We start from the raw sequence: 13,666 nt of genomic DNA, 5'->3' as shown, positions 1-13,666 counted from the left end.
GCCTGTTCCAGTGCCCAATGACCCTTTCTGTGAAAATTTTTTTCCTAATGTCCAGCCTAAACCTCCCCTGGTGGAGCTTGAGGCCATTCCCTCTCGTCCTGTCCCCCATCACTTGGGAGAAGAGCCCAGCTCCCTCCTCTCCACAACCTCCTTTCAGGTAGTTGTAGAGAGCAATGAGGTCTCCCCTCAGCCTCCTCTTCTCCAGGATAAACACCCCCAGCTCTCTCAGCCGTTCCTCATAAGGCCTGTTCTCCAGCCCCTTCACCAGCTTTGTTGCTCTTCTCTGGACTCGCTCCAGAGCCTCAACATCCTTCTTGTGCTGAGGGGCCCAGAACTAAATAATATTTAATCTCTTACCAGGATACTTTTAATCACCCAAACACAAAATAGCTGTAAGACATTTTCTTAGAGAGCTCAAGCTTTTCAGAGGTCATCTTGCAGGGTTAAGCTGCTTAGTGAAGTGCTTAGGAAGGAAACTTCCCACCTGGCACAGTCAGTGCCCCTGGCAGCTCACCCAGCCGCTGTGGCAGGGCACAAGCCATGGGGGACCCAGAGCCAAGCTGGGCTGACAGGCCAGCTAGTGTTCACGTCAAGTTGGCTGCTGCCTTCCTTGATTAAAGAGCTGCATTATCCCAGCCTTCCCTTGGCTCTCCGCAGAGGGAAGCGCCCGCTGTCCCGCTGTCGGTTTTGTCCATCCTGGGCCAAGGGGTTCCAGGTTTGCTGGGGAACAACCGACGGGGAAACAGATAGACAAGCAGTGTGAGAATGTGAGCTTTGTTTCCTTGGAAAACCAGACCAAACCGTCCTTCTTGGACAATGGCAAATATGGATTTGCACATGCACAGCGACTGCTTCCTACAGCCCGTGTCTGTTTTAGCTTCAAAGCCATGTGAGCTCTACAGAACATTACCATCCCACCACCCCAGCTATGGAACTGAGCTGCTCTCCCCAACTAATCCCAGCTGCATTGTGCAGAACTCTGCTCAAGGCATATCCCATCATGTGGTGGGCCTCCTCCTCTCCTCTTTCCCTCCCTCCTCACCTCTTCCTGACACCAGTTCTGGAGATCGCAGTTGCTCTGCTTCTCCATCACGCAGAGGGATCGCCTCTGAGAGAAGGTAACTCAGCTGCAGCCAGAATACACCGTGGGTTATGCTGTAGCCAAGCACTGTATACCTGTTACAAACACCACAGGTTTTTCTTAATAGTAAATATTGATAAGGTATGTGATATGATACTTAATTATGCAACAAACACTCATCACAATATCCCTACAAAATGTCACAAAGAGAGCAACCTAAATGAATATCCCATTGATTCTAACCAGCGTGGGCTTCCTTGTGGGTGTCAGCTCCTCCTGGTCCCTAAACCCCACAGAAGCACCACCAGAACTCAGCCTTTGGAGCAGAGTTGAACAGTGAGACAAGGGCTGCAGGCAGAGAAAGCTCCCAGGTTCACAGCAGCCTGTAAAGTGAAGGGGACTCTGTTGGAGATGGAAAGGGAGAGGGGATTACTGTGGGTGGCAGATGCTGGAAGAGAGAGGTAGCCAAGGCAGGCAGGGAACACATTTTGGAGCCTCCCTTTCGAAAACACTCATCTCAGCCTTAAGAGTTATGAATTTCTGCACAACTTGTGTAACAGCAAGGAATCCAGGTTTGAAGAGGGCCCTTCGACACAGCTGCTTTCCTTGCTCGCTGTACGCAGCATCCTGGCTGCCTGCTCCCTGCAGTGACTCAGACGGGTACTTGGCCCGGAGGCTCCATAGTTGTCCCTGTCCCCAGCACTGCTGCTTTCCAGCCTTGCACAGAGTGGGTTTTGGAGGGCTGAGCTGAGGAACTGGAGTGCAGCAGCAAGTAGCTCATCCTCATTGGGACTGACAGGAGCAGCCTTGTGCCGCGCTGAAGGGATAGGGCAGCTTGGTTCATTATTTCTATCCTGCGAGCCTGTAGAAGCAATGCAAACTCTGGCATAACCCCAGACTATATTATTCATCAGAAGTCATTTGATGGTGGGGTTTAGCAACCAGTCAGCTCCATGGAGTATTTCCCTCTACAGCCACCATTTCATCTTCCCTATTTGATAGGAATGGTTGGACTCGATGATCCGGTGGGTCTCTTCCAATCTGGTTATTCTATGATTCTATGATTCTATGATTCTATAAACATCTGCACATTATCCTCCTTCAAATCCTGCCTTTAAACTCCTCTTTGCTGGGACGCCAGTGAGACCTGGGGCTCATCACACAGCCTCAGGTGTGAGCTGCCCTTATCTCATTCTCTTCTTTCTCCTTCCTTTTTCTTCTGTCTTTGAAATAAAGGATGCTAGATCTCAATGTGCTTCTTGAATGGTGTTTACTCCCAGTCTGTGTTGTTTCTATTTCTATGCCTGCAAATACAAGCTACTGTTGGAGCCTGATCTGAAAGAAAATATCCCAGCATATGGCTAGCAAATGCAGCACGCTCAGCTCTTGTCTCTAAATCCTGTTCAGGGAATCAACGCTGATTAACTGTGCCAGTGTATTTCATTGCATTTGGAGGGACTTCAGAAAAGAGGAACCCTCAAGCTGGCAGCCTCACATTTTCATGTCCGGCAGGCACCTGATCTGCTCTGCAGCAGCAACGTTTGAGCTGGCAATGTCAGATCCACCTCATTAGCCCAATGCAAGCCACCATTGTTTGATATCGGGACACCATCACCCAAGAAGTTGGAAACATTTTAGGTTTTTTTCCAAAAAAGCTCAGATTTCACACTTTAACTTGATCCCAGGAGCCTCTCAGTGCACCAAATGCAAGCACTAAACAGCCCAAGGCAAACGTGAACAGACAGCTCTCCTCCCATCCCACCGGAATGCCACTCAATATTCTTCTGCTCCTTCCCCAGAAGGCAAGAGCCACGTTGTCCTCACAGACCCTTTTTTTGGCCAGCATGCCCCAAGCAGCTTTGGTAGGACTGGAGATCAGAGTCTCTTATTGGAAACTGAATTAAAGAGCCAGCAGTGATTAATCCACTCAGATAATTACTTATGGGACAGATGATGATGATCTTCGGAACCCTGCAAACGACTGTCACAGAAAACACTTTGCATACAGTGTGTCCTTCATGTAGGTCCCAGATTCCTTTGCTTCTTCGCTTCCCCATTCCAAACCAGGATCCCTCTGTGTTTTTCAAAGCGAATATTTTTAGCTCCTCTGAGAGGACCAAAAGAGAGTTTTCCACTGCACAGGTAGCAGAAATTCTAGCATGCAGCTGGGCTTGCTCCCCTCAGATGGAACTGGCAATCATTCCCACCAACATGTTCTGCCAATTAACTGGACGGCACTCTCTCCCTGGAGGGTTGGCCACACAAAGCCTTTTGCCCTGAATATTCCAGGTGGTTTAGTTTCACTGGTGGGATCATGATGGGGCCACCAGCACAAATGATGATTCCAGACATCAATCACAAGCGTGGGTTGAAAACCATTCCCCACTCAAAGCAAATTGAGCTAGGAGAAAAAAAAAAGGGGGGGAAGGATGCATCCACAATAAGAAACGGCATCTGAAAATTAAACCTGTGCCTCAATGTCAGTGCCAGGCTGAATTATTAAGGCTGAAATTATTTTCTCAGGCTAATTTTCCTTCCCTGCTTGTATTAGCAGATCCTGCCTAGCAACAGAGGTGACCTCTGGAGATTGTTTCCTGCTTCTTCCCATCCAAACAGCCCACGGAGAATAGCCGGCTCCTCTCTCTCTTCTTGTCAGTATTATCCTCTGACTGCTATGTGACAGCCCTGCTTTGTGGCATTTCATGTTAAAAACACTGTCAAGGAAGACTTAAATCCTCCAGAAAACAATTCAGCTTTAAATAAAAATAAGTATCTGTGATTCACTCCTTTTAAAAATAAGCACTATCAATATTCACGCTGTTTTGGGGCAGGAAAAGCTGCTGTTTGCCTCTACCAAAATCAGGATAATTCTGTGACAGAGATGTCTGGTTTCCTCAAGGTTTTCTTCCTTCAGCTTAAGGAAGGATAAAGCCCAGACCATGATGGTACCAGGCAGTCCCATATGTTTGCTCTGCTTCTCTTTTCCAAATCCAGAAGGATTTAATCTAAGCTCTTAATTACAAACCCCATTCTAAAAACGGTTCCCTGCTAAAATAAGGTACCAATTATGCACAGCCCCTCCTGGTCTGGGGGCACACGGTGAGTTAATCGGTTCCCTGGCATCTGGTACAGCCCTGCTGCCTTCAAACCCCAGCCTGCAGACTGCTCCCATGGGAACAGGTTAACCCATTCCTCAGCCTGGTCTAAAGGCTAAAATGTCTATTGATGAAGCCTGGGATTGCTTTCCTCGATGCCTGACAAAGTGCAGGTTCCAGGAGCCTGCAGCCACAGTGAACTCAGGAGACAGGAGATATAAACTGCAGCTACTCTCCACATCACTGTATATGCTGCTGTGTACTCCCTGACTTCTTCGCTTGGATGTAACCCACTCCTTTACCTCCCTTCTGCTTTACTACTGAGTTTGTATAGAGAAAAAACAGTTGTGAGGGGTTTCTGCCACCATGCAGAGCACTAAGGGTGGTTTGCTTGGAGGACCCACAGCAAAGCCCCTGTGTTCTGCCAGCCTTTTCCTGGCACAGACTCATTCCTGTGCCTTGTGGAGACCCCCTTTCCTGCTGATCATAGCACAGATGATGCCCTCTTCCCTCCCCAGCCACAGCTCTGGCTCGCTACAGCTCCAGCAGTTACAGGTAAAGCTAACAGGAGGGTAATATCAGGAAATTATATCCCACATTTGCCTTTCCAGTTGGCATGTCCTGGTTTCCAGAAATGAGGACAAAGATCAATGTTAGCTGGAAAGCTGAGTCCTGCTCAGATGGCAGGAAAGAATTCCTCGATGCTGTGGGTCTCAGTTTGAGAGCTGCTGTCATGAGCCAAAAACTGCTTTCTAAATTGCTCTGTCTCATGTTGAGTGTCTATAATTCTACACCGCTCTCCTAGAGAGGAGGGACTGTATAGCTCAGCCCAGGCTGAAATGACCCCACAGAAAGCAAAGCAGTGCAGAACTGTGCACAGTGAGGAGGAGAGATCTGTAAGAAATTCCCGAATGCTGTTTTGTTTGAGGTAAGAAAATCCCTGGGTCATGATATTACAGTGAGATACGCATAAAAGGCTTCTTTTATAAGGTGGTCTCCTGTCTTAACACGATGCCTCAGCCTTTTCTCAGGCTGGCTCAGTTTGCTTACTTTAAGCAGTGGCATCAAGACAAATTTCTCTAGGTTTCAGTTTAAATGACATGACTCAGCTTCGTCCCAGACCTCACCTGGAGTATTGTGTCCAGTTCTGGAATCCCCAACATAAGAAAGATATAGAACTGTTGGAACGGGTCCAGAGGGGGCCACAAAGATGATCCAAGGGATGGAGCATCTCTGCTATGAGAACAAGCTGAGAGAGTAGGGGTTGTTCAGCCTGGAGAAGAGAAAGCTGTGGGGACATCTTGTAGCAGCCTTCTAGTACCTGAAGGAGGCTACATGAAAGCTGGGGAGGGACTTTTTAGAAGGGCATGTAGTGACAGGATGAGGGGGAAGTGGCTTTAAATTAGAAGGGGGAAGATTTAGACTAGACATTAGGAAGAAATTCTTCACAATGAGGGTGGTGAGGCACTGGAACAGGTTGCCCAGGGAAGCTGTGGCTGCCCCATCCCTGGAGGTGTTCAAGGCCAGGTTGGATGGGGCTTTGAGCAGCCTGATCCAGTGGAAGGTGCCCCTGCCCGTGGTAGGGGTTGGAACTGGCTGGGCTTTAAGGTCCTTTTCAACCTAAACCATTCCATGACTCTATAATTACCTGGACTTCTGTGCTCACCGGCTAATGCAGAGTGGAGCTCACCATGGCCTACATGGGAATGGAAGATCAGGCTGTGAGTGTGGGTCACAGCACTGAGGAAGCGATCAAACACACAAGCTGTGTAGCAATCATTTGATAGCTGAGAGAGGGCTAAGAATCATTTGTGCTCAAGTGGGATGAGTCAATCATCTCAACAGAGCTATGCCACACAAAAGAAAACCTCCCCAGTTACCCAGAATAAGAGCCCCCAAAATAATGAAGTCTTGATTAACTTAAACTGATCATCTAGCAACCACCTCTTGTTCTAGCCTAACTGTGTTTGCTCACGGGTGTAGCAGTGACTCATTGCACACACACACGCACATCCCTGGCCCTGACCAAGCTCCACCACACTCATTTTTCAGCAGCAAATGACAACTGTTAGTAGCTGTGAGCTGGCACAAGCATGTGGGCTGCCCCAGGGCGGCTGTATGGCAACGTAATGTGCATCACTGTCCCAGCAGTCAGGGGTGTAGGCAGGAGCATGGTGCTTCATACATCATCCACAGCCATTAATGGTGCCTTCAAAAACTGGGGGTGATAAACAGACATAGAAAACTCACCTGCCTGGCACATGGTTCAATTCCGCTTGCAGTTTTGTATCTGGTGCTGGAGTGAAATTGCCAGGCAAAGCTTTTCCTGCTGTTTCAGAGAGATTTTGACCTATTTTTAATCCATCTCTTGGCTCTGTTATTTTGCTCTTCTGCCCCTAGTCCTGAGTTGTCCCACTTGTTTCATCAGCTCCCTTTTTTTGTGTGTAAGCATCACTGGATATACCTTGTTTGCCTGGTATTCTGGGGGAAGGAGTACTCCCCCGTTCTGTTCCTTTGGGAGCTACCCACGAGAAATCTTCCAAAGAGAAGCACATTTGCTCAGGACTCTCTCAACCTGGAGAAGCTGTTGCCCTTTGCTCACAAGCTGTCACAATGTTTGCACTCTCTAAGGTCCTGAGTTTGCTTCTCAGTTTGAAGCAGCAAGAAAAGAAAAAGAACACCCAGACAAACCCCAAACCCTGGTAGGTTTGATGATAAGGTTTTATCTGGCAGGGGAGGAAAAGCACAGAAGGGCTCTGAGATCACTACTGTATGGGTGCTGGGGAGATGGGAAAAGAAGAAAACACAGGTCAATCAAGTATCATGTTTAACAGCATCCCAGCCCCTGTGATGTGCTGCTCCTGATTTAGTTTGTTCTCAGCTATCTAAAATTGGATCTCCTGAAAGCGAATTAGAAACGGCCAGGCATGACTATTTGGGCAACAAATCTGCGAGGGACTGGAATGAGATCAGAGATGATTCTCTTGCTGAAATAAGCGCTTGACCGGTTAGTTAGTTGAGTCTACTGAGACTTTTCAAGCCAGTCTAGATTTTAAAAGAGCACCTGTGAAAGCATATTTGTTTCTCGAAGGGAAGATCAGCTCATCCAGCTGCCCACATTCCAGGCCGAGGCTGGACTATGAGCTAAATCCTGCTGCCTAAGCTTCCCTGAAATGAATGGGAGTGAGGCACCTACATGATGCCTTGTTAAAATCCGTCTAAACACTGTAATAATAATAATTAGCTGTCACAGTAGCAGATGACTAGAAGCTTGACTAATCACTAGTAATGATGGAACACCCTTTCATGTTTTATTGGTAAATGGCTGGTTTTGTTTGCTTTGTTACTGCTCTGCATCCAGGCAAAGCACAGAGTGCGCTCTTCTTCCAGGACCTGCTATGTCCTCCACCCATGTCCTGTTGGGTGTTTGACTCCCATGCCAAGCTGTGACTGCTGCAGCTCTGCTCTCTGCTGATGAGATCTACTTGTTGATACATAATCAGCTGTGAAGGCCACATCCCCTTTGCATCATGTCCTGCAGATCTAGGAAGAAAGCTTGCTCACCTCTGCCAAGTGAGGACAATGTGCATGTGCAGTCCCAGTGAAGTAGGAGAATTGGATTGGGTGTGTTATGGGCTGCTTACCTGTGTGCAGTTTAGAGTTCTCTGACCCACCTGAATTCAAACTGTAGTGCTGCTACTCTTCTTGTTTTCACCTATTTCACCGGCTTATGAGTGACTCAGGCTACCCCACCAAGCAAGTTCCTTGCAAGCAAAACTCTCCCAACTGCCCATATGAAGCCTCCAAGCATCCTTCCCCTGGGCTCCCAGCCAAACTGGAGCCTGCAGAGCACAAGAAATGGAAGACTCTTTTCCTTGCACTCTGGCCCAGTCCTGCCATTCCCCCTCTGGCAGGACAAAGGGTTCCAGATAACTTGCTTTGCTTCTTTTATACTCTGTGCAGCAAGGATTGCACTGCTTACCCAGCTTAGCAATGCACTTCAAAATCTTTGTGATGCTGTGCGGGACAAAGTCTCATCACAATATGCTCAGATGCAAGACCTGCAGATAACTTCCAGCTTTTTGTTAATACGTGGGAAGGAAACAAATCCTTTTTCACTTCTATGGCGGTCTCAGGAATGCTTAGAAGGAACCACGCATCATCTGTCCTGGTTTGTCCCAGAAGCAAGTATGTTACTGTTTATTCAGCTGTACAGCTGCTCTGAGCCAGCAGCCTACTCAGACCTCTAAAGCACTTGAAGAAGGTAGCGAGGCATTTTCTCTTTCACCAGGTGCAGGCTCCTTTCACAAGCTTCACTTGTTGAAGCACACTGTGCCCTTAAGGAGGTGATGCCACACACCTGTTACCCTACTGGACAGAAACCAGATTTGAAGTCTGCCTCCTCGAGGTTTTCCCATCCTGGAACCTGCTTTTAAACATGAGTACACATCTGCTGAGCTCTCCCCCTGGTCTTACATGCACTCTGCCCTCACAGGAGCGTTTGAGTACAACCAAGTATCAATAGGTTGTCAGGAAGATCACAAAACAAGCCTCTCCCCCACTGTTTCAGAGTTATGGATGAGTTTACTCATTGGGTAGGTTTCCATGTCCTCTTTCCTTCCATATTCTGTTGACAGAAGAAGTAGTTACTATTACAAAAATGGAAATATTTTTTATTTAAGCTAAAATAGAATTAAGTTTCATCTGAGCAATTGTATTTTTTTGAAAGTTAGAAAGAATGTCCCTCTGATAGCATGCTTTCTTTCAAACAGTGTTTTTCCAGACACTGTTCATTCTTTGGAGATAAGAACGTCTTGTGTTGAGTGTGATCTGTGCTGAACAGATGTCTCTTCTTCTGTAATCACCGCGGCTGCAGCCTTTCCTTATCCCAAATACAAGGTCAAGCAGAGAGCTGGCTCCATAGCTCCAAATTAGCAAGAGTTTTGATGGTTGTCAAGTTCATAATAACATTAAAATTAGAACTTGGAAAGTAATAGAATATTCATAAGATTTCTTAGGAAAATGTATATTTATGCATGTAAGTAAGAAATATATTCTGTAACCAGCTTCTGTCTTGTTGCACATGATTGATGGATGTCACTCCTCATGATGCCCAAGCCCGATAAAGGATGCTTGCTTTCTAAAACGAGTCTCAGACAGTTTATTTACTGGCATTTTCGGTATCAACATCTCTTCTTTTTATGTTGGCCACTCGTTTCTTCCCCCAGGCTTTGCTTGCCTCTAGCTCTCTGCTTCCTCAGAGCTCAGCACCTTCGGCAGCTGTCTTTGGGTAGATATCTATGAACAAAGAGAGCAGTAAGCCTGGAGCAGCGCTGTCTCTCTTCCTGTACACAGGCTCACCTTGGACACCTGACAGCGTGCATTCTGAGCAGAGGGTGGTTTGTTAAAAGACTGATAGCAATCCCAAATCAGTTCCAAAGCTGGACACTGTAGCTAGGAAACCCCACCCAGAGGTCTGGGAATTGCCAGTGAAAGACTGACAGCGCTACAAAGATTTTTCCTCACCCTCACATCTGTGAAGTACAATTGTAATGGAACAGTTCCACCTCTCGGTAAGTGCAACTGGAAAGAAACAGCTATGGGAATTCATCTGGGCCCCAGGTGTGTGTGTGTGTACATATATTCCTAAGCTAGCAGATTCCTCTGATTATAACAAAAACTGGTGATCCAGTGTCACCATTCAAGTGTCCTGTTCTGTACATGCTCTGAATGTCTCTGTGTGGGGCCCTTTCTAGCCCAATCTGTCTTTGTTCTCAGCGTGCTCACAAACAATAGAGGCAGCCCAGACTGTTTGATCAAGTCCACGTGCTGTTCTCCCCCAAAACGTTTCTCTCCTCTCCTGGCAGGCAGCCGTTGCGATGCTTTTCTGTGCCAAAGGAATGGTTCCAGCTTTACCTCCTCAGCTGAGGATGAAAGCTCACTTGAAATCACCTACAGTGAAATACAGGGGCGCTGGCAGCTGGGTCACCGCCTGCCCCGTTCAGCTAGGTCAGTGGAGCACTGCCATCTCGCATCGTCGCCCACAGACATGTGTCACACCAAGGCTCTGAGCGAACAAGTTGTGTAATCAGATGGTTGTTGTCATCCCTGTGTTGGACACCCAATAAGATCTCCCCCAAGCAAAAGATGAGAGCACTACCACCGTACAGAAACCGTGAGACAGCAGCAGAGGAAAGCACGAGCACGTAGCTGACTGCAGTAATTGTCCTTCACTGCAGAAGACTGAACAAAGAAGGGTTAGCCACGCAAAACCCCTGCAAGATCCCTGACTCATTTTAACATTTGCATTGCCACCATCCTACTTGGTAACCTTGCTTTCTTCGCTAGGGCACGGCAGTGAGTCCTGCTCACTGCAGCAGCCACTGTCTGCAGGGTGATTTGTGTCCCTCTGCCAGCCTCCCTGAGCTGTGCTGTTTGCAATTATGACTCTTAGCTGTTGCAGGAGACTGTTATAGATTCCCTGGCATCAGGTCTGCCTACTGTCTCCGTTCCTGACACCTTAATAACGGCACATAATTTCCGAGTCCCCCTCTGGACATTAAGTTCCTTCTTTGAAATGGCTCATGGGTGCTTTGGGGTTTTGCACTTAAACACTTCTAAAATGTGGCCAACAGCTACTCTGTGTGGTGACAGGGTAATGAAACCTGCTCTGCCATTAAGGAGAGAGAATGGAGGTACCTCCTCCTCCTCAATCTGGCATCTTCTGATGCTGAGATTAACCATATAGATAGTTCCCCCTAGCAAAACACAATCATCTGAAAAACTGTCTGTAAACAACACTTGTGTCCATGTCAGCTTTTAGGTAAGCAAAAACCAAGAGGTGTCAGCATGTGAGGGAAAAGGAAAGATAATTAGTGGGTTTTTTTCATGTCAGTAGGTTTACTTTATGAGAATGAAAGCTGTGGGTGAGGCCATCTGCACTGAAATACACAGGCCATCCATAGCCACAGTCAAAAAACCAGGAGCAGCAAGTGGGAGGAACCCAGTTTTTGATGTGAGGCAAAGCTGAGAAGGTGTATGAGGTGCATCTGAGTCCGGCTGCCACTCAGAGAGATCACAGCCTCTGAGTCTAGCTCTTTACTTCAGCTGCCTCCTCTCTGCAGCCAGAAATCCTAGGCATGGGAGAAACAGCAGTGGAAACTCCCGCTAGATCACTGTCCCACCTCAGGCACACCTGGTTTAGTAGGATCAGCTTTGACACAGGAATCTGCAGGTGTACTGGAAAGTTAACAGTGGTTCTGGAGACCGAGTAGGAGAAAAACAAACAAATAAACAAACAAACAAACACTGAGCAATAACATTTTCTCTTTATAGAGAGATCTACAAAAGCAGCCCCAAAGCCCTAACACTAATTCCATGGGAGGTACCCTGGTTCCACTAAAGTCCACTGAAGGTTTGTCAGACGCTTTAATTAGATCAAACTTTTGGTGCCCAAGTTTCACTGCAGAATTCTGCCTGAGACTATGATTAATTCCTCAGTTACCTAATCTCTCTGAAGTGCTTCCTGTAGCATTGCTCACAGCTCTGGGCAATTGATTTAGTTGCGAAAACATTAAAAGTGAGCATTACTGAGGCTCTTGGGTGCAGGCATCTCCCTTCTCTGGTTCACTCAGATCCAGACTGGGGGCCAGAGGAGATTTAGGTTGGAAATTAGGAAAAGGTTCTTCACCAGAGGGTGGTGGAGCACTGGAAAATGCTTCCCAGAGAAGTAGGCATGGCACCAAGTGTGACAATATTCAAGGAACATTTGGACAATGCCCTCAGATACAAGGTGGGAATGTTGGGGTTGTCCTATGCAGGAACAGGAGTTGGACTTGATGATCCTTTAGAGTCCCTTCCAAATCAGGTCATTCTGTGATTCTGTGGCCTAAGACAGCCCTTTCTGCTCAGCAGTGCTGCACAGAGGACCAGCTCCTCCAGACTCATCTGAGCTCTTGCGAGCTCTTGTGATACAAACCAGCTATGGAAAAGACTCAGGGTCTTCCCAAATCCTGGCATAAGAAGTAAAGGAAGAAACTGCTGACTGCACTGCATTTCCCTGTGTCAGATGAGGATTAATGAATGTTTCCAGGTCGCTTTAAAAATTAAAAGCACCATGTGGCACAATATTGCTGTTCCTGTAGTGGATGGGAAGCGTGCCCCTTACAACCCGATTGGGAATGGCTGTTGGCATGTTTGGTGGTTGTCAGTGGAGCTGCAACAGCGCGCTGCTGCGTTTCAATATGTGTTCCTGCCTCACCCGCCCTGTCCCCCCTCCACTAAGCTCTTCGGTGAGGGAAATAAACACATCAGTCCCTGGCACCATCTGTCAAGAACAGGGTAATCCAGTCCCTGCTTGTCTCATGGCCAGTTTGCTCTCTTTCTGACTGGTCCAGCCACCCTTCCTGTTGCTGGGGATTTAATACACGTCCCCTCTACAGGCTCGGGCTGGAGAACAGCGCTCAGGCAAACACACAGCCCCCCGGTAAGGAAGGTAGCATCGTGCTCCCCACTTACAGAGGGAAAATGAGGCAAAAAGAACTGTCTGACTCACTCAGGGATATATGGATGCAGGTCACAGGTGCCTGGATAAGACCCAGTCACTGACACTGACCACCACTGCTTTGCCTTTCTTTGTCCTCTTGCTTTGGCTTTGCTTACAGCGGTCTCCACGAGAGCTTTGCAAAGACGATTAAGGCGTGGACCTTCATACAGCCTCTGTGATGAGACTGAGCAGATCCATGAGGGACTGAGCTCACAGTTGCTCACCGAGGCACAACTGCAGATCAGGTCAATCTGCCAACAAACAGGCCATGTCAGAACAGTTATTTCCTCCATTTGCTGATGGAAAATGGGACCCTAGGCACAGTGCTTCTGGCTTCCTTCTAATATTCTTTATGTTTCGGTTGTCCCCATGCCATTAACTGAGGTGATTGCTGTCTGACAGGCTGCTCCGCCACTTCCCAATTCCTCTGCATGATCAAAGCAAGGCTTTTGATCAGGTCCATGAGACCTGACCTGGGCCCCTCACCACAAGGATGTTGAGGCTCTGGAGCGAGTCCAGAGAAGAGCCATGAAGCTGGTGAAGGGGCTGGAGAACAGGCCTTATGAGGAACGGCTGAGAGAGCTGGGGGTGTTTAGCCTGGAGAAGAGGAGGCTGAGGGGAGACCTCATTGCTCTCTACAACTACCTGAAAGGAGGTTGTGGGGAGGAGGGAGCTGGGCTCTTCTCCCAAGGGACAGGGGACAGAATGAGAGGGAATGGCCTCAAGCTCCACCAGGGGAGATTTAGGCTGGACATTAGGAAAAAAATTTCACAGAAAGGGTCATTGGGCACTGGAACAGGCTGCCCAGGGAGGGGGTTGATTCACCTTCCCTGGAGGTGTTTAAGGGACGGGTGGACGAGGCGCTGAGGGACATGGTTTAGTGTTTGATGGGAATGGTTGGACTCGATGGTTGGACTCAGTGTGTCTTTTCCAACCTGGTGATTC

The sequence above is a fragment of the Phaenicophaeus curvirostris genome, chromosome 2, assembly GCF_032191515.1.
Source record: "Phaenicophaeus curvirostris isolate KB17595 chromosome 2, BPBGC_Pcur_1.0, whole genome shotgun sequence".
Classification (NCBI taxonomy): domain Eukaryota; kingdom Metazoa; phylum Chordata; class Aves; order Cuculiformes; family Cuculidae; genus Phaenicophaeus; species Phaenicophaeus curvirostris.
The sequence above is the reverse complement of the archived record's forward strand: the minus strand, read 5'-3'. Positions refer to the sequence as shown.